The sequence below is a fragment of the Bos grunniens genome, chromosome 28, assembly GCF_055505025.1.
Source record: "Bos grunniens cultivar Pamir isolate PY7600 chromosome 28, Bosgru_T2T1.0, whole genome shotgun sequence".
NCBI lineage: Eukaryota > Metazoa > Chordata > Mammalia > Artiodactyla > Bovidae > Bos > Bos grunniens.
In genome coordinates this window covers 35,467,950-35,490,585 of record NC_141192.1, presented here as the reverse complement: position 1 = coordinate 35,490,585, position 22,636 = coordinate 35,467,950, and positions in this window count along the sequence as shown.

Below are 22,636 nucleotides of genomic sequence, written 5' to 3'. Positions count from 1 at the left end.
CTGGGATTGATCCATGTCTCCTACATTGGCAGGCAGATTCTTTACCACTGAGCCACCAAGGAAGCCCACAGAGTGGTTCTATTTACCCTAAAAGTAATAATAACTTTGCAGGGCAAGTAAACTGAACTCCAGTGCTCTCTGAAGCCAGACCACAGTTTAAAAGCTAATTCTGCTTCTGTCAGTAACAGCCCTGTTCTCATCACTTTAAAAGTGTGATATCACCAGGGTTTGATTAAAAAGGTTCAAAGTTATATGCCAGATGTTGAGTCAAGTCTAAAACCCATGTATCCTCATTTAGTATGTTGCATATGTGGTCACTAAAGATGCTTTTCTGCTTGGGAATTGGCCATCATACAAATGTTAAATCATTAATATAACTTGTTAAGTAAACTTTGCTTTTGCAAATTCCTTAACAATTTTGAGGGAAAAAGCGCTCACAAAATAAAAAATGAAGCTTATGAGAGACAGGTATCCATTGCTTACTCTATGTCAAATGATGATCAGGTCCTCTGGCGAAGACAAGAATGAACTCTCAGCAGCATCCATTCACAGTTCCAGGCAGTGGTGCAGCCCTCACAGAACCTGGAGTTACTTGGACTTTATTATTACAGAATTGCTCTCAAATAAATATTTAAAATGAATACCCTAGGTGTGTCTCTCTATCTCCAATTTTTTTCCTTTTTATTTATTTATTTTTCTTCTTAGCTTACTCAAACTTTTTTCTTGTGATACTTAGTGTGCACTTTGTCAGTTAAGGAGCGTCTACTGGGTCTGATGCTCCATATCTGGTCTGACCTATCTTGTTCTCTTTTTCTTCCCCAGCAACAGCACCTTCTGCTAATAAATCTAACAAGACAATAAGGATGTGAGGTGAGTAAGTGAAAAAATCTAAGGACTCTCCTCCCAATGAACACACTTAAGTACTAACATGGCTTTTATGGTCTTATCTACAAGTGATTCAGTTCAGTTCAGTTCAGTTACTCAGTTGTGTCTGACTCTTTGCGACCCCATGAATCGCAAAACACCAGGCCCTCCCTGTCCATCACCAACTCCTGGAATTCACTTAAACTCACGTCCATTGAGTCGGTGATGCCATCCAGCCATCTCATCCTCTGTCGTCGCCTTCTCCTCCTGCCCCCAATCCCTCCTAGCATCAGGGTCTTTTCCAATGAGTCAATTCTTAGCATGAGGTGGCCAAAGTATTGGAGTTTCAGCTTTAGCATCAGTCCTTCCAATGAACACCCAGGACTGATCTCCTTTAGGATGGATTGGTTGGATCTCCTTGCAGTCCAAGGGACACTCAAGAGTCTTCTCCAACACCACAGTTCAAAAGCATCAATTCTTTGACTCTCAGCTTTCTTCACAGTCCAAGTCTCACATCCATACATGACCATTGGAAAAACCATAGCCTTGACTAGACAGACCTTTGTTGGCAAAGTAATGTCTCTGCTTTTCAATATGCTATCTAGGTTGGTCATAACTTTCCTTCCAAGGAGTAAGCATCTTTTAATTTCATGCCTCAGTCACCATCTACAGTGATTTTGGAGCCCAACAAAATAAAGTCTGACACTGTTTCCACTGTTTCCCCATCTATTTCCCATGAAGTGATGGGACCAGGTGCCACAATCTTAGTTTTCTGAATGTTGAGCTTTAGGCCAACTTTTCCACTCTCCTCTTTCACTTTCATCAAGAGGCTCTTTAGTTTTTCTTCACTTTCTGACATAAGGGTGGTGTCATCTGCATATCTGAAATGACATTTCTCCCTGCAATCTTGATTCCAGCTTGTGCTTCTTCCAGCCCAGCGTTTCTCATGATGTTCTCTGCATATAAGTTAAATAAGCAGGGTGACAATATACAGCCTTGATGTATTCCTTTTCCTATTTGTAACCAGTTTGTTGTTCCATGTCCAGTTCTAACTGTTGCTTCCTGACTTGTATATAGGTTTTTCAAGAGGCAGGTCACTGACAGAATGTGGTCCACTGAAGAAAGGAATGGCAAACCACTTCAGTATTCTTGCCTTGAGAACCCCATGAACAGTATGAAAAGGCAAAATGACAGGATACTGAAAGAGGAACTCCCCAGGTCAGTAAGTGCCTAATATGCACCTGGAGATCAGTGGAGAAATAACTCCAGAAAAAATGAAGGGATGGAGCCACAGCAAAAACAATACCAAGATGTGGATGTGACTGGTGATAGAAGCAAGGACCAATGCTGTAAAGAGCAATATTGCATAGGAACCTGAAATGCTAGGTCCATGAATCAAGGCAAATTGGAAGTGGTCAAACAAGAGATGGCAAGAGTGAACGTCAATATTCTAGGAATCAGAGAACTAAAATGGACTGGAATGGGTGAATTTAACTCAGATGACCATTTTATCTGCTACTGTGGGCAGGAATCCTTTAGAAAAAATGGAATAGCCATCATGGTGAACAAAAGAGTCCAAAATGCAATACTTGGATGCAATCTCAAAAACGACAGAATGATCTCTGTTCATTTCCAAGGCAAACCATTCAATATCACAGTAATCCAAGCCTATGCCCCAACCAGTAATGCTGAAGAAGCTGAAGTTGAACGGTTCTATGAAGACCTACAAGACCTTTTAGAACTAACACCCAAAAAAGATGTCCTTTTCATTATAGGGGACTGGAAAGCAAAAATAGGAAGTCAAGAAACACCTGGAGTAACAGGCAAATTTGGCCTTGGAGTATGGAATGAAGCAGGGCAAAGGCTAATAGAGTTTTGCCAAGAGAGTGCACTGGTCATAGCAAACACCCTCTTCCAACAAAACAAGAGAAGACTCTACACATGGACGTCACCAGATGGTCAACACTGAAATCAGATTGATTATATTCTTTGCAGCCAAAGATGGAGAAGCTCTATACATCAGCAAAAACAAGACTGTGAGCTGACTGTGGCTCAGATCATGAGCTCCTTATTGCCAAATTCAGAATTAAATTGAAGAAAGTCGGGAAAATCATTAGACCATTCAGGTATGACCTAAATAAAATCCCTTATGACTATACAGTGGAAGTGAGAAATAGATTTAAGGGACTAGATCTGATAGAGTGACTGATGAACTATGGACCGAGGTTTGTGACATTGTACAGGAGACAGGGATCAAGACCATCCCCAAGAAAAAGAAATGCAAAAAAAGCAAAATGGCTGTCTGAGGAGGCCTTACAAATAGCTGTGAAAAGAAGAGAAGCAAAAACCAAAGGAGAAAAGGGAAGATATAATCATCTGAATGCAGAGTTCCAAGGAATAGCAAGGAGAGATAAGAAAGCCTTCTTCAGTGATCAATGCAAAGAAATAGAGGAAAACAACAGAATGGGAAAGACTAGGGATCTCTTCAAGAAAATCAGAGATACCAAAGGAATATTTCATGCAAAGATGGGCTTGATAAAGGACAAAAATGGTATGGACCTAACAGAAGCAGAAGATATTAAGAAGAGATGGCAAGAATACACAGAAGAACTATACAAAAAAGATCTTCACGACCCAGATAATCACGATGGTGTGATCACTGACCTAGAGCCAGACATCCTGGAATGTGAAGTCAAGTGGGCCTTAGAAAGCATCACTACGAACAAAGCTAGTGGAGGTGATGGAATTCCAGTTGAGCTATTTCAAATCCTGAAAGACGATGCTGTGAAAGTGCTGCACTCAATATGCCAGCAAATTTGGAAAACTCAGCAGTGGCCACAGGACTGGAAAAGGTCAGTTTTCATTCCAATCCCAAAGAATGGCAATGCCAAAGAATGCCCAAACTACGGCACAATTGGTGCACTCATCTCACACATTAGTAAAGTAATGCTGAAAATTCTCCAAGCCAGGCTTCAGCAATACATGAAGCACAAATTTCCAGATGTTCAAGCTGGTTTTAGAAAAGGCAGAGGAACCAGAGATCAAGTTGCAAACATCTGCTGGATCATGGAAAAAGCAAGAGAGTTCCAGAAAAACATCTACAAGTGATTAGTACTGGAATTTCTTAAAACTTATCAAGGGATAGATAGGTGATAGGGAAGTATTTGGGGCAGAAAGTATAGATAATGTTTTCCTTTAAAGTAATTTCACAAAGTTCAAAGTTTTAGCAGATATAACTTCCCTAAGGATAATCTTTTGAGTGTAAACAAAGCTCTAGAAGTCCCGTGTATCCCCAGAACCGGGGTTCTTTCATTATAACTCCTCCTTCTATCACACTTAGCTCCAGGGGTACACTGCTCATTCTAAACCCATCTCCTGGTTCTATTTTTATCATAATCCTCATAAGCTTACATTTCCAAAACAGATCTTTAATAAATAATAAGGGCAAACAAGCAAAACTATAGAAAACAAACAGAATTTAAATGATCATTTTTCAAAACATAGAATTCTTACACTAAGATTGTTACTCTACTTATTTAACTTATATGCAGAGTACATCATGTGAAACGCTGGGCAGGATGAAGCACAAGCTGGAATCAAGATTGCCAGGAGAAATACCAATAACCTCAGATATGCAGATGATATCACCCTTACGGCACAAAGTGAAGAAGAACTAAAGAGCCTCTTGATGAAAGTCAAAGAGGAGAGTGAAGAAGTTGGCTTAAAACTCAACATTCAGAAAACTAAGATCATGGCATCTGGTTCCATCACTTCATGGCAAATAGATGGGGAAACAATGGAAATAGTGAGACAATTTTTTTTTCTTGGACTTCAAAATCAGTGCAGATGGTAAATGCAGCCATGAAATTAAAAGACACTTGCTCCTTGGAAGAAAAACTAGGACTAATCTAGACAGCATATTAAAAAGCAGAGACATTACTTTGCCAACAAATGTCCATCTAGTAAAAGCTATGGTTTTTCCAGTAGTCATGTATGATGTGAGATTTGGACTATAAAGAAAGTTGAGTGCTGAAGTATTGATGCTTTTGAACTGTGGTGTTGGAGAAGACTCGTGAGAGTCCGTTGGACTGCAAGGAGATCCAACCAGTCAATCCTAATGGAAATCAGTCATGAATATACATTAGAAGGACTGATGCTGAAGCTGAAACTCCAATAGTTCGGCCACCTGATGCAAAGAACTGACTCATCAGAAAAGTCCCTGATGCTGGGAAAGATTGTAGGCAGGAAGAGAAGGGGATGACAAAGGATGAGATGGTTGGATCGCATCACCAACTCGATGGACATGAGTTTGAGCAAGCTCCGGGAGTTGGTTATGGACAGGGAAGCCTGATGTACTGCAGTCCATGGGGTCGCAAAGAATGTGACTGAACTGACTGAGTAATGATCACTGTATTCTATTACCAAAGAACTGATGTAATTTGGCTCCTCTTACATGGAATTTTCCAGGCAAGAATATTGGTGTAGGTTGCCATTTCCTCTTCAGGGGATCTTCCCAAGTCAGGGATCGAACCCGCATCTCCTGCATTTGCAGGTGGATTCTTTATCCCTGTGCCACATGGGAATTATGATTTAAGTAGTGCCAGGACAGTCCTGGTTAGACCACATATGGTCAAAGGAGGAACTACTGATGTAAGCCTTGACATCTGGCCAAGAATGAGGAAGAAGGCGGTATTCTTTCACTCCTCACTTTTCTTTTGCTTATAAAGTCCTCTCAGTTCTCAGGGCAGAGCTTTCCTGCCTGCCCACTTGTACCTCTCACAAGCATTCTATGCTAATAAACTCACTCTTCACCTCCCACTTTGTCTCTCGCTGCATTCTTTCTGCATTGAGACAAAAGAACCTGAACTGTGGAAAGTCCTGGCACCAGGTGAGTACTTTCAATTAAAAGACAGTGGGTTCAAGTCCCAACTCTGCATTTTAGCTGAGTTTGAGTCCTACCTGAGAAGTGTGGTTTCACACACACAAGATATGGGGGACACAGAAAGGACTTGTACCAGGGAGGACCCCATAGGGTCCTGCTCTGTTTCAGAAGGTTCAAAGCATTCAACGACAACCTAATAGTGTGATAACCATGGCATAATACTGCACAGTTACTACAGCACACTTGTGCTGTGAAGAGGCCTTGGTCTCACAGTGGGTTTTGTGGCAGCCACCACACCACACCAAAAAAGCAGTAACTTCCCTACTTACTGTATCAGTGGTCTATTTCATATACAGATTGTAGCTTCCTGATGTGATCAATGAAATCTAGGCTCTCCACTGCCTCACACAGGGTTTTCCAGCAAGCAAAGGAAAGAGAAGAGAGAAGAAACTTATTTACCAATGGCTAACCACTTGCCAGGCATTCTGTTATGTACTTATATATTTTTTTCTTATCTTTACTCTTAGAATTCCATGAGGGAGGTACTCATCTACCTACTAATCTAGTTTTATAGACTAGGAACTGTGCTCAAAGAAGTTGAGCAAATTATCCAAGGTCAAAAACTTATTAGTGGCTGAGCTGACATTGTTATCCATTGTTTTGTCTCTCGGGCCAGTTTTATTTCCACCATATCATGTTAACTTTTAAATGTACTTATCTCATAAGACCCATTTTCTAATATTTTCCCCTTGGTGTACCAGAGAGAGAAAAGTCTTTTATTTATTAGCAATGTGGTTCAAAGTTTTGTTTTCCCATCCAAGTACCACAGGAGGCATTCACTACCATGAAATAGGGCCTTTGGGACGGAAATAATTTAGTAAGTTATATAAAAAATATGCTTATATTAGAGTAGGCTCAAGTCTCAATTTAATTATTTCAGCTAAAACATTGAAAAACTGTGGAGATGTCACTATAAAGTACACTCTTTCCCACTTCAATGCTGTTCCTCGCCTCTCACTATCTCATTTTGACAGGAGTAAGTCTATTTTAAAGCAACCAACCTAAACTTTTAACAAAGCCACAGTGTTCTAAGAGAAATTGTTAATTTGAAAACTGAAGTTTACCTTGAAAAACTCTGAAAGATACTTAATAATAATTCCTCATGAAACAAAAATTGGAAGCCTCATAAGGGAACTGTGAAATGAGATTTCCTTCTGCAAAAAAGTGAGTGCCACATGGTATCAAAGATTATGTTACACTGTACTCCTTATCCTAGAGAAATCATATCACCTCTGGTCATAATAAGAATGTGGTGACTTGTGAGCATGTTAATTAAATTCATTTGTATAATTCTTTGAAATTCAGAAAGGCTAGAATAAAGGCAACACATCATCTAAGAGAGTTGTTCCAACTTAGAGATCATCTAAGCATGATTGTTTCCCTGGGTCATGGGGATCCTAGAGTGAGAATGAAGGTAAGGAGATGAACCAGAAGCCACATTTTGATAAAATGGTGTATCTGACACCAAGACGGTAGGGGTCCGTATCTGATTTTCTTACCACCTTCTATTCTTGGCACACATCAGTAATTCAATACACAGTTGTTGAATGAAAGAGGAAAGGAGAGCAGTTCTTTTGAGTAAATATAGGAATATGTCTGAAAACAGATTGAATGCAGAGATAGAAATGTGACCTTTTCAAACCAATAGAAGCATTTTCACACTCAATAAATGATAAAACAAGAGTTTCAAATGTTTTATCACCTGGCTTAGCTGTTTGGGAACCTGAAGTGAATGAGGGCAGCAAATCATCTAGTTCAGTTTCCTGCTCAAGGGCATGTGGTAAATGTCAGGATAACAAAGGAAAAAATGGGAAAATGAAAATGGAGACAGAGAGGAATTTCCAAGTCCTGAAGGCAAATAATCAAATTGCAACATCTGCTGGATCATCGAAAAAGCAAGAGAGTTCCAGAAAAATATCTATTTCTGCTTTATTGACTATGCCAAAGCCTTTGATTGTCTGGATCACAATAAACTGTGGAAAATTCTGAAAGAGATGGAAATACCAGACCACCTGGCCTGCCTCTTGAGAAACCTATATGCAGGTCAGGAAGCAACAGTTAGAACTGGACATGGAACAACACACTGGTTCCAAATTGGAAAAGGAGTACGTGAAGGCTGCATATTGTCACCCTGCTTATTTAACTTATATGCAGAGTACATCATGAGAAACACTGGGCTGGAAGAAGCACAAGCTGGAATCAAGACTGCTGGGAACAAATATCAATAATCTCAGATATGCAGATGACACCACCCTTATGGCAGAAAGTGAAGAGGAACTCAAAAGCCTCTTGATGAAAGTGAAAGAGGAGAGTGAAAAAGTTGGCTTAAAGCTCAACATTCAGAAAACGAAGATCATGGCATCAGGTCCCATCACTTCATGGGAAATAGATGGGGAAACAGTGGAAACAGTATCAGACTTTATTTTTTTGGGCTCCAGAATCACTGCAGATGGTGACTGCAGCCATGAAATTAAAAGATGCTTACTCCTTGGAAGGAAAGTTATGACCAACCTAGATAGCATATTCAAAAGCAGAGACATTACTTTGCCAACAAAGGTCTGTCTAGTCAAGGCTATAGTTTTTCCATTGAACCCAGGTCTCCAGCATTGCAGGCAGATTTTTTACCAGCTGAGCCACAAGGGAAGCCCTGTACATATGGGAGCCAATAAAAATATGAAATTCCAGGGCAAAATATTTTAGACAGTCTATATTTTAGACAAGGAAACAATAAATTTGTGAAGAACTAGGCTGCTGTCTATGGGGTTGCACAGAGTCGGACACGACTGAAGTGACTTAGCAGTAGCAGCAGCAGCAATACAAAGGAGTTTGGGCATAGGTTAGTAAATTAGTAAGAAGTAACAAGGTTTGTTTGTGTACCCTTCTTGACCCTAAATTCCCTGTCTCTGATTATAAGGATGCCTTCCACCCCCACAGTACAGGGATATTTTAAATAAATATTTATAATAAAATAATTTAAATAAATATTTTATTTTAAATAAATTTCATGGAGTATTTATTTTGTGCTTTCAGAACATAGAAAGGAGGGTAAGGTGCCTTGTTGAGCTGGCTGTTTCTCATGTAATTTCAGTTCAAAAGAATTAGTATGCCAAAGAGGCATATTTGGCAGTGATATTATTCTGCTCCCCTTCAGAAAATAATTCTAAATTTATACTTAAGCAACTCTTATTTGTTCTTCCCTTCTACAAAGATCCAGGCATGAATAAAGAATAATAGAAATGATCTCATCAAGCATTTCAAATTAAATTATTCTTCTGAACAAGATCATTTTATCTGATTTTGATTTTCCCCTCCTAAAGACTAGGTGTTAGCATTTGCCATCTCACTGTTTTAATGTTCTAATTTCATTTTTCTTCATGACTTTAAAAACACTGGGAGGTATTATTTAAAAATCTATGACTATTTGTCTACTCTCTTAACTGTTGACAATCATGCACTAAGCATGTACTGAATCACCGTTCCAACTGATGTTGCAGATAAACGTTAAGATCTGCTCTTGTTTGGAGGAGCTGATGGAGAGGACCTGAGCACCGGCTGACCCATGAGCTGGACCCAGGTGATCAGAGGTTCCTCATTTCCTCCCCATCCTTTGAATAAATGTTCTGACCACTGTTCTTATAGCCAGAGCTGTCTCAAGGACGCAGCTTTCAGAGAGTGAGGTGTTATGGCCATGTGGACGGTATGTGCAATTCAGTTCAGTTACGAATGGTTATAAAACTTTTAAATAAACTTTAAAAATTCTGGTAGATGGGGTGAAGCCATTTACCCATCTGTAGCCATACAAAACAAGCCACAGATGTAAGCTCCCTTGCTTATTAAACCTTCCACCTACCCATCTGGAGTGCTCAGCCTCTTTCTTCCCTCTTTACCCTCCATGTGTGGGACCAACTTGCAAACCAGCAGCTTTATGGACAACAATAAAGAAGCTTGTTTTTGATGCTGGTGCGCTGACTACATTAGTTTTCTATTTCGCTTCTGAAAAACATTTTGAGCTCCTTGCCTTTCTAAGACCAGTTTTCCTGGGTTCCACTTCTATACATCATATTATTTTCCTAGATAAGAACAATTCTAGAAGAGTTATTAAATAGAATTAGTAGAACTAGTTTGCACAAATGGAAAAATTCAATTTAGCAAGGTTCTTTCAAAACCCAGGCAAAGTAAATGAATGGTGTTATTTCAAGGACTTTATAAACTGCTCTCTTTTCCGTACTCTTTAAAATTCTGTCACCATATGAACAAAACCCCTATGCTATGGGCTTCTTTTAACAGAAGGAAAAAATGAACTAGCATTGTTTTTATTAAAAAATAAGTTTCCTGATGGTCAAGTATAGAATCGAGGGAGTTATTTCTGGGCAGGAAGGCTAACCCAGAACTTCTCAGGTAGTAGTTTGGCAAAGAAATCCATAAAGATGGATGTGAAAGCAAGTGAATAAATCTATACTTTGATTTTAAAGTTCACTTAACGTACTAGTGACAAAAGATGACAGATTAGGGTCCTGGAAGAAAATTTATCAACAGTATCAACTTGTCCTCATTTAACCAACATGGCACACTGTTGGTATGCTCTTAGAAGGGAAACTAGAGGAACTGATGATTCTTTGAAGCCAAAAATTAAATTAATGTGTTTCAGGAAAAGAAATGCCAAATTCTGGCCAAGGATTGACCCTCTGATAAATGCAATAAGGTATCAGGACTTTCACTGCATTAGTCCAGAGTGAGTTTCTGAAACACTAGCACCAATTACTTTGCCAACAAAGGTCCGTCTAGTCAAGGCTATGGTTTTTCCAGTAGTCATGTATGGATGTGAGAGTTGGACTGTGAAGAAACCTGAGTGCCAAAGAATTGATGCTTTTGAACTGTGATGTTGTAGAAGACTCTTGAGAGTCCCTTGGACTGCAAGGAGATCCAACCAGTCCATTTTAAAGGAGATCAGTCCTGGGTGTTCATTGGAAGGACTGATGCTAAAGCTGAAACTCCAATACTTTGGCCACCACATGTGAAGAACTGACTCATTGGAAAAGACTCTGATGCTGGGAGGGATTGGGGAAAGGAGGAGAAGGGGATGACAGAGAATGAGATGGCTGGATGGCATCACCAACTCGATGGACATGAGTTTGAGTGAATTCCAGGAGTTTGTGATGGACAGGGAGGCCTGGCATGCTGCGATTCATGGGGTCGCAAAGAGTCGGACACGACTCAGTGACTGAACTGAACTGAACTGAGCATCAATTATTTTCCATGATTCCCTCAAATATTACTCAGGAGAGTGTTTTACTCCTTCATATCAACAGGGAGGCCTGGCGTGCTGTGATTCATGGGGTCACAAACAGTCATACATGACAGAGCAACTGAACTGAACTGAACTGATGTGGTCTCTGGATGGACTCAACTTTGGCTGGTATTTAGAGACCTGCTCTTCTATTTATTTTTCCAGTGCCAATTTCCCATTGTTGCTGTATTAAGTCACACAGTGGTGTTCAACTCTTTGTGACACCATGCAGCATGCCAGGCTTCCCTGTCCTTCACCATCTCCCTGAGTTTGCTCAAACTTATGTCCATTGAGTTGGTGATGCCATTCAACCACCTCACCCTCTGTTGTCCCCTTCTCCTCCTCCTTCCAAGCATCAGGGTCTTTTCTAGCAAGTTGGCTCTTCTCAACAGGTGACCAAAGTATTGGAGTTTCAGCTTCAGCATCAGTCCTTCCAATATATATTCAGGATTGATTTCCTTTAGGATTGACTGGTTTGACCTCCTTGTTGTCCAAGGGACTCTACAGAGTCTTCTCCAGCACCACAGTTTGAAAGCATCTGTTCTTTGGTGCTCAGCCTTCTTCATGGTCCAGCTCTCACATTCGTTCATGACTACTAGAAAAACCATAGCTTTGACTATATGGACCTTTGTCGGCAAAGTAACATCTCTGCTTTTTAATACACTGTCTTGGTTTGTCATAGCTTTTCTTCCAAGGAGCAAGCATCTTTTAATTTCATGGCCACAGTCACTGCAGTGATTTTGGAGCTCAAGAAAACAGTCTGTCACTGTTTCCAATGTTTGCCCATATATTTGCCATGAAGTGATGGAACTAGATGCCATGATCTTAGTTTTCTGAATGTTTCTTGTTCTAACTTGTGAGTCATCCAGCCCGCTATTTCGCATGATGTACTCTGCATTGAAGTTAAATAAGACAATATATGTACTCTGCATAGAAGTTAAATAAGACAATATACAACCTGGATGTACTCCTTTTCCAGTTTTGAACCTGTCTGTCGTTCCATGTCTGGTTCTAGCTGTTGCTTCTTGACCTGCATACATGCTTCTCAGGAGGCAGGTTCCCATCTCTTTAAGAATTTTCCATAGTTTGCTATGATCCACACAACCAGCGGCTTTACCATAATCAATGAAGCAGAAGTAGATGTTGTTTTTCTGGAATTCTCTTGCTTTTTCTATAATCCAGTAGATGTTTCCAATTTGAAATTTGGAAATTTCCCACAGCCGAACCTTAAAGCCCTGCCATGAGGAATTCCGGAAAGCCATCTTCCTTTCCTGGACTTGATATAAAGTATTCCTATATGGGGAGATGTTAATCAAATAGTACAAACTTTCAGTTAGATGAATAAGTTCTAGGGAATCTAATGTACACCTTGGTGATTATAGTTAATAATACTGATACATATACTTGAAAGTTGCAAAGAGAAATCTTAAATGTTCTCACCACAAAAAAGAAATAGTAATTGTGTGAAGTGATAGAGGTATTAAATAACTCTATGGAGTTAATCATTTTGCAAAATAATGTAACAAATCCACACCTTGTGTACGTTAAACTTACACAACCCTATATGTCAATTATATCTCAGTAAAACTATAAGTGTTCCTAAAAGATTTTCTTAGCTGGTTACATTTCTATTTCTCAATCATATGCTATAGTTCATAAACATTAAGGCGGGCATTTTTACATTTTAAAATGTAAAAGAATTTTAACAAACAATAGTATCTAAAATTTTAAGGCATATGATATAATGTCTTATTTATGGGATAATACTTATGTTTATTTCTAGGTTTACAATGTTAATCTTAAACTCTTAACTTCAAGTTTGTGAATGTTGAATTCTATCAGTGTTTCAGGTCCTAAATCTGACTACATACTTACTTTCTCCTATTAACAAAGATGAAATGTGTTAATTAAAAAAATAACCTACTTAAAAATTACCTCCACTTTATTGTTCTGTATGTTTTCTGCATCCATGAAGGAAGTAAATTTGGTGCTTTTCAGTCCTAGTCACATTCCTACTGTTGCAATTTTCAAATATAGAAATTCCTTGATTAAATGTGCAATTAAAGTTAAAGATAGATGTGCAGAACTGAACAAAATCTAGGTATTGGTGTCACCTACATAGCACAAAATTAAGATTATCCTATATATACAAGAACTGGCCATTAATAAGGGTTTCCCTTGTGGCTCAGCTGGTAAAGAATCCACCTGCAATGAGGGAGACCTGGGTTCAATCCCTGGGTTGGGAAGATCCACTGGAGAAGGGAAAGGCTACCCACTCCAGTATTCTGGCTTATTAATAAATATCAGTATACATATTGGGCTTTCCTGGTAGCTCAAATGGTAAAGGATCCACCTGCAATGTGGGAGACCTGGGTTTGATCCCTGGGTTGGGAAGATCCCCTGGAGGAGGGAATGATAATTCACTCTAGCATTCTTGCCTGGAGAATCCCCATGAACTGAGGAGTCTGTTGGGCTAAGGTCTATGGGGTCACAGAGTTGGACATGACTGAGTGACCAAGAACAGCACATACATATATTATAATAAATATAAATATTCATATACTCAAAACTACGTTTTTTTTTTTCAGTAGTCATGTATGGATGTGAGAATTGGAATATAAAGAAGGCTGAGCACTGAAGAATTGAAACTTTCAAACTGTGGTATTGGAGAAGTCTCTTGAGAGTCCCTGGACTGAAAGGAGATTACATCAGTCAATCCTAAAGGAAATCAATCCTGAATGTTTACTGGAAGAACTAATGCTGAATCTCCAATATTTTGGCCACCTGATGCAAAGAGCCGAATCTTTGGAAAAGACCCCAATAGTGGGAAAGATTGAAGGTAGGAAGAGAAAGGAATGACAGAGGACAAGATGATTGGGATGGTATCACTGACTCAACAGACATGAATTTGAGCAAGCTCCAAGAGTTGGTGAAGGACAGGGAAGCCTGGCAAGCTGGAGTCCATGGGGTCCCAAGGAGTCAGACCTGACTGAGAGACAGAACAACAACAACAATATATATAGATATATCGAGGTATATCTAGGATCTCCTGATTAATGGGTGCATTCTATTTAATACTTTTAGCAAAATATTTAACATACTAAATGGATACATGCTTCAGTTCAGTCGCTCAGTCATGTAACCCCATGGACTGCACCCTATGGACTGCAGCATGCCAGGCTTCCCTGTCCATCACCAACTCCCGGGGCTTACTCAATTCATGTCCATCAAGTCTGTGATGTCATCCAACCATCTCATCCTCTGTTGTCCCCTTCTCCTCCCGCCTTCAGTCTCTCCCAGCATCGAGGTCTTTTCAAATGAGTCAGTTCCTCCCAACAGGTGGCCAAAGTACTGGAGTTTCAGCTTCAGGAACAGTCCTTCCAATGAATATTCAGGACTGATTTCCTGTACCATTGACTGGTTGATCTCCTTGCAGTCCAAGGGACTCTCAAGAGTCTTCTCCAACATCACAGTTCAAAAGCATCAATTCTTTAGCACTCAGCCTTCTGAGCTGACCATATATAGCCTTGACGGACTCCTTTCCCCATTAGGAACCAGTCTGTAGTTCCATGTCCAGTTCTAACTGTTACTTCTTGACCTGCATAGGGATGTCTCAGCAGCCAGGTCAGGTGGTCTGGTATTCCCAACTCTTGAAGAATTTTCCACAGTTTGTTGTATCTACACAGTCAAAGGCTTTGGCATAGTCAATAAAGGAGAAGTAGATGTTTTTCTGGAACTCTCTTGCTTTTTCAATGATCCAACACATGTTTGCAATTTGATCTCTGGTTCCTCTGCCTTTTCTAAATCCAGCTTGTACATCTGGAAGTTTATGGCTCACGTACTGTTGAAGCCTGGCTTGGAGAATTTTGAGCATTACTTTGCAAGTGTGTGAGATGAGTGCAGTTGTGCAGTAGTTTGAGCATTCTTTGGCATTTGTTTCTTTGGGACTGGAATGAAGACTGACCTTTTCCAGTCCTGTGGTCACTGCTGAGTTTTCCAAATTTGCTGGCGTATTGAGTGCAGCACTTTCACAGCATCATCTTTTAGGCTTTGAAATAACACAACTGGAATTCCATCACCTCCACTAGTTTTGTTCATAGTGATGCTTCCTAAGGCCCGCTTGACTTTGAATTCCAGGATGGCTGACTCTAGGTGAGTGATCACACCATCGCGATTATCTGGGTCATGAAGATCTCTTTTGTACAGTTCTTCTGTGTATTCTCACCACCTCTTCTTAATACCTTCTGCTTCTATTAGGTCCATATCATTTCTGTCATTTACTGTGCCCATCTTTGCATGAAACATTCCCTTGGTATCTTTAATTTTCTTGAAGATATATCTAATCTTTCCCATTCTATTGTTTTCATCTATTTCTTTGCATTGATCGCTGAAGAAGGCTTTATCTCTCCTTGCTATTTTTTGAAACTCTGCATTCAAATGGGCATATCTTTCCTTTTCTCCTTTGCCTTTCACTTCTCTTCTTTTCACAGCTATTTGTAAGACCTCCTCAGACAACCACTTTGCCTTTTTGCATTTCTTTTTCTTGGGGATGGTCTTGATCCCTGCCTCCTGTACAATGTCACAAAACTCTGTCCATGTTCTTCAGGCACTCTGTCTATCAGATCTAGTCCCTTAAATCTATTTCTCCACTTCCACTGTATAATCTTAAGGGATTTGATTTCATACCTGAATGGTCTAGTGGTTTTCCCTACTTTCTTCAATTTAAGTCTGAATTTTTGCAATAAGGAGTTCATGATCTGAGTCACAGTCGGCTCCTGGTCTTGCTTTTGTTGACTGTATAGAGCTTCTCCATCTTTGGCTGCAAAGAATATAATCAATCTGATTTTGGTATTGACCATGGTGATGTCCATGTGTAAAGTCTTCTCTTGTGTTGGTGGAAGAGGGTGTTTGCTATGACCAGTGAGTTCTCTTGGCAAAACTCTATTAGCTTTTGCCCTGCTTCATTCTGTACTCCCAGGCCAAATTTACGTGTTACTCCAGGTGTTTCTTGACTTCCTAATTTTGCATTCCAGTCCCCTATAATGAAAAGGACATCATTTTTGTGTGTTAGTTCTAGAAGGTCTTCATAGAGCCATTCAACTTCAGCTTCTTCAGCATTACTGGTCAGAGCATAGACTTGGATTACTGTGATATTGAATGGTTTGCCTTGGAAATGAACAGAGATCATTCTGTTGTTTTTGAGATTGCATCCAAGTACTGCATTTTGGACTCTTTCAGATACATGCTTAAAGCAAGGAAATACCAAGCTGCACTGAAAAGTTTCTTTAAAAAAAAGACAAATACAATACGATATCACCTGTATGCAAAATCTATGAAACAGAAACAGAATCACAGACATAGAATACAGACTGGTGGTTTGCCAAGGAAGAGGGGTTGCAAGAGGGATGGGGTGAGAGGCTGGTGTTAGCAGATGTCAGCTTTATATATAGAATTGATAAACAATAAGATCCTACTGTATAGCACAGATTTACATTAAATATCCTATGATAAACCACAATGAAAAAGAATATATGAAAATGCATACATGCATAACTGAATCACTTTTTTGTAGAGCCGAAATTAATATTGTAAATACATACTTCAATAAATATACTGATTTTAAAAAGCTTCACTTTTTTTTTTATTAAGAAACTGGTTTATGCTTCCCAAAGTGCTCCTACACTCAGCTCATTTTACTCTTAGCCATTACATTGAGAGGCATGCCCCACGTCATGGAAGACTTCCTAGAGGCCACACCACTCAGATGCTCCAGATATGGGTTGTGTCAGACAAGGCTCTCAGAGCCTATTAATACAAAGGTGACCAAAGAGGGCATATCAAGCATAGACATTTTTCCTTTTTAAAAACAGTGCCATTAATTTAGCTGGTTAGTACCTTGAATGCCAACGGATGGTGCTTTACTATTTCAGACCACACAGTGTACAGATATGAAGCCTGTATTCAGTTTGAAAGGAACACATTTACTCGAGTCTAGCTTAGACCTCCTATCACTGTGTTGGGCCCCTCTGTTTCTCCTTCAAACTGAAATTGAGTTGATTTTTAAAAACTGAATAAGTGCTCCCAAGTGTGATTTTCACCATTTCTGTTGGGTGCCATCATAACAGCCCATAGTTGGGCTGTGTAAAGGAGGAAATAGAAAGGGATTATCATGCAGTTATGATTTCCTTGCTCCTTGAACAGTTTAGGATTATGACAAATGCAAACAGTGCTGGGTTTGCTTGTAAAAAAAAAGATAAAATAAAGCAAACTAATATTTATCACAGTAGATTTCTTTCATTTGGAGAATTCAACAGTTATAACATCGATTTGAGTGAAATGAGGTGAAGAAAACTTATGGTATTTATCCTATTTACTTACTGATATTGAAGTAATATGACCAACTATGGTATTCATGAAGGTGACTGCTTATTGATAACACTCACTTTTTACTAGTGAAATAGTCTTTTTAACAATTTCAGCATGTTTAATAAAAGCTTTTTCCACACATACTGAATGTGTTCAGCTTAGCAACAGCTAATGAAAAACAGGGGCTAAGTACAGTGAATAGGAGCAGATTACTCACCCCCTCACTCCCTCCCTGGGAGTCCCACAGCTGGTTTGTGAGTGCCTTGTCATGCTCCTGGGTGCTCTGCTCCTGTCATCAGGTGGATGTGCCTTGGGAAGGGAACTTTTATTTTTTGAGACAGCATGTGAATTTGAGAAGTGATGTGAACTCAGACTGCTAATCAAATCACAGGATGTTGAAGCATTTCAGTCCTAAAATCAAGGGTGAATGAATAAAATAAACCATAGGTCTTAAAATTTCTGACTCTTAGTACTAGTGACTAAATTTGGCTCTAGATTCTCTGCCCTTAAACATATTTTATCCTTCTTAACATTATCTGTAATTGTTTAAAAAATATAGTGTTAAAAAAAACAAACACATTCTTTACACTCCCTAGTTCTGGGCTGCAAACAGGTATTGTGAATTTATGCTGTATATAGAATACCCAGATCTCAATGGAATCCCAAAGGATTTCAATACAAGACAATTTTAAATATCAACACATTAATCTAGCAAAAAAATTACTAATTCACCCTTCTTTTTCTTTTCATAATTTGTTAATGTGGACTTTTCTTATACCACCCAGGAAAATCAGATGTTTGTCAAAGCATCATTGATACCTACTAGGGTAAAAATAACTAAGGAGAGTAAGGCAGAGAAAAAAGAAACCACATAATAATTGAATTTAAGAACTATGACTTTATATGGAAGATTTTAACCAAACACGAATATTTAAACTGGAAAATTGGGCTTCTCAGTCTTTTTATTTCTATGCAGTAATAAAAGACTTGCCAATGATAAAATTATGTGTACAATGAGCATGAATAACTTTCGTTAGTTATCAAGGGCTAATATCTACCCTCAATTAACATGTGTAATTCCCTCAGGAAATAATGTTCAATTTTTGTCCCCAGATAATCCGGTCAATTCTGTGCATGAATATCTAAGGACAGCATTGAGACCTTCAGTTCAGTTCAGTTCAGTCGCTCAGTCGTGTCTGACTCTTTGCGACTCCATGAATCGCAGCACGCCACGCCTCCCTGTCCATCGCCAACTCCTGGAGTTCACCCAAATTCATGTGCATCGAGTCGGTGATGCCATCCAGCCATCTCATCCTCTGTCGTCCCCTTCTACTCCTGCCCCCAATTCTTCCCAGCATCAGGGTCTTTTCCAATGAGTCAACTCTTCACATGAGGTGGCCAAAATACTGGAGTTTTAGCCTCAGCATCAGTCCTTCCAATGAACACCTAGGACTGGTCTCCTTTAGGATGGATTGGTTGGATCTCCTTGCAGTCCAAGAGATTCTCAAGAGTCTTCTCCAACACCACAGTTTAAAAGCATAATTCTTCGGCACTCAGCTTTCTTCACAGTTCCAACTCTCACATCCATACATGACCATTGGAAAAACCATAGCCTTGACTAGACGGACCTCTGTTGGCAAAGTAATGTCTGCTTTTCAATATGCTATGTAGGTTGGTCATAACTTTCCTTCCAAGCAGTAAGCATCTTTTAATTTCATGGCTGCAATCACCATCTGCAGTGATTCTGGAGCCCAAAATAATAAAGTCTGACACTTTTTCCACTGTTTCCCCATCTATGTGCCATGAATTGATGGGACGAGATGCCATGATCTTCATTTTCTGAATGTTGAGCTTTAAGCCAACTTTTTCACTCTCCTCTTTCACTTTCATCAAGAGCCCTTATTTAAACATTAATTGCAAAGATACATGATGAAAAAAATGATAAAATAGTTCTAAGAATGGTGTTAAAAAATAAAAAGCTTCAGCCTTTGCTAAAATAATTTTGATTGTAGAGCTATTGAATTACATTTATAGGATTATATGCTAACATATCAACTTGAAATGCTAAGGTGTAAATTCATGAAGATAGAATAATTACCTTCACTGAATCCTCCCTAAAGCACCATTACCAAAATATCACAGCATTGTCAATATCTTGAAAAGATATTGTTTCAGTGTAGTGATTAGGAAGTGGAACTAGAATGAGGCCAGGTGCAAGGTGTAAATTTAAATATGGAATCAACCTCAATTGCTTAGATTAATGTGAAACCTTCTAGAAGATGTATTTGTACTTGAAAAAATATATATAGATGATTGGTATTGAAAAACTCTACATCTCTTTTAAATATGCCTTAGTTTAAAACAGTCTTTGAATATCTGAGTTTTCTGGTATAAATTATTCAAGGTAAAATAATAATTCATCATGTCTATAAATATTAGTCATTCTATATTAAGAAAGATATTATTTTGCCAGAATATTGCTTACATTTGAAGGACTAAAAGTGACAATCAGTGACACGCTTTGTTAGAACATCCACATGAAAATTCAGTTTTCTAATTGCTTTGTCTACAAGCAACACCAAAAACAAATAATAAACCATTAGGTAATGACTAATAAGTAAATTCTCATCTTGGCATTATTTGTCATTAAGCAGATACTTTTTTATTAGCTAAGTTTTTATTATATTCATTCCATATGTACACCATTTTCATAAACAGACATTACCTCTAACATCTGCTTATTCTAATTTTCTCTTTCTATAATAATAGTCAGAACTTTTCCTGAAATAGGAGTTTTTCTTTTATCTTTTCTGCTAAAAGTTTCTTGAAATTGAACTTTCAGAAAAATTTTTTCTGAATGTTTAAATGTGTATTATTTTAAAATAAATATAAACAACAATGCAGATAACATTTTGGTACCATTTTTACATAACAACGTATCTTTTGTTAGTGTAAAGTGATCAGGTATTTGTAAAAACCCAAAGGAAAAAACCATCCAATAGGTCTGAAGTAGGAAACAGAATATTAATCAGAATGCTTAAATCAGGGATAAATCATATCATTAAATGATATATACACCTGTGATTAGCAAAAGGCTGCTACTGAGGTGGCTCTTTCTTATTTCCACCCCATAAATCTAATCTTCCGGGGATGAGAAGCAACCCAGGATGGTCTATCAGTCATGGTCTAATCCAGTCATTAGACATAGTGTCCTGGGAGACTATGTTCAGTTCCTATTTATGATCTTAATATTTTTCACACAATTAATTCCTCCCACCTCCTTTTTGTAGGCAGAAAACAAACAACATTGGTAAATTGTTACTGCTCGTAAATAATTCACACTAAGATCAGTTTGTAGCTTTTACAGAAAAATAAATATCTTTATTAGAACAAAGGGAATAGAAAATGCTTGCTTGTTTAAAATTCTGAACACGGACTAATTTCTATCTCAGTGCAGGTGTCCTACATGCAGTGGTTCAGTTTTGGTCCTGATAGGGGTCAGTCCATCTAGTGGCACAGCATGAAGGAACTATAAAAGGTTTATTTTATATTTATTCTGAGTAATTTTAAAACTATTGCAAAGGTTGGAAGGTAACAACACAATTCTGAAAAATAAAAATTTCTCATAATACCATATATACCTTAAAAACTTTTTTGCATGTTTTCCTTGTATGGATTTACTTGCATAGTTTCATGGTTTAAATATAAGTTAAGTTGCAATTTATAGGCAGATATTAAATGACATTTTAATGTTTCCCCTGCTGTTTCAAGAAACTATATTCTTGTATTTGCTGACACATATGAAACATTAATGATGAGTAACAGCTGACTGAAAACTTTAAAAACTTTAGGGAAATGACTAACTTTGTTACTGTTCTGGAACTTGCATTCAGGCCAATCTTCCATTATGAATGTGGAAAATTCTGAAAGAGATGGGAATGCCAGACCACCTGACCTGTCTCTTGAGAAATTTGTATGCAGGTCAGGAAGCAACAGTTAGAACTGGACATGGAACAACAGACTGGTTCCAAATAGGAAAAGGAGTATGTCAAGGCTGTATATTGTCACCCTGCTTATTTAACTTATATGCAGAGTACATCATGAGAAACGCTGGACTGGAAGAAACACAAGCTGGAATCAAGATTGCCGGGAGAAATCTCAATAACCTCAGATATGCAGATGACACCACCCTTATGGCAGAAAGTGAAGAGGAACTAAAAAGCCTCTTGATGAAAGTGAAAGTGGGGAGTGAAAAAGTTGGCTTAAAGCTCAACATTCAGAAAAGGAAGATCATGGCATCCAGTCCCACCACTTCATGGCAAATAGATGGGGAAACAGTGGAGACAGTGTCAGACTTTATTTTTCTGGGCTCCAAAATCACTACAGATGGTGACTACAGCCATGAAATTAAAAGACGCTTACTTCTTGTAAGGAAAGTTATGACCAACCTAGATAGCATATTCAAAACCAGAGGTATTACTTTGCCAACAAAGGTTTGTCTAGTCAAGGCTATGGTTTTTCCTGTGGTCATGTATGGATGTGAGAGTTGGACTGTGAAGAAGGCTGAGTGCTGAAGAATTGATGCTTTTGAACTGTGGTGTTGGACAAGACTCTTGAGAGTCCCTTGGACTGCAAGGAGATCCATCCAGTCCATTCTGAAGGAGATCAGCCCTGGGATTTCTTTGGAAGGACTGATGCTGAGGCTGAAACTCCAGTACTTGGGCCACCTCAGGTGAAGAGTTGACTCATTGGAAAAGACTCTGATGCTGGGAGGGATTGGGGGCAGGAGGAGAAGGGGACGACAGAGGATGAGATGGCTGGATGGCATCACTGACTCGATGGACGTGAGTCTCAGTGAACTCCGGGAGTTGGTGATGGACAGGGAGGCCTGGCATGCTGCGATTCATGGGGTCGCAAAGAGTTGGACACGACTGAGCGACTGATCTGATCTGATCTAAGACTTCTGACTTCAGCGTCCATTCAAACTTGCAGATCCTCTTGATAGCTAAAATTACTCTTATAGAAATTTTATCTTAAATGGCACTCTGGAACTAGCTGTCTCTCTTTTTTAAAGGATTAGGGTTTCAAATTCACTGATAGTCATCTTTCATCATAGTGCACCCTTTGGTCTTCAAACTTTGATTGAGTATCCACTCTGTGCCAAGCACTCTACCAGT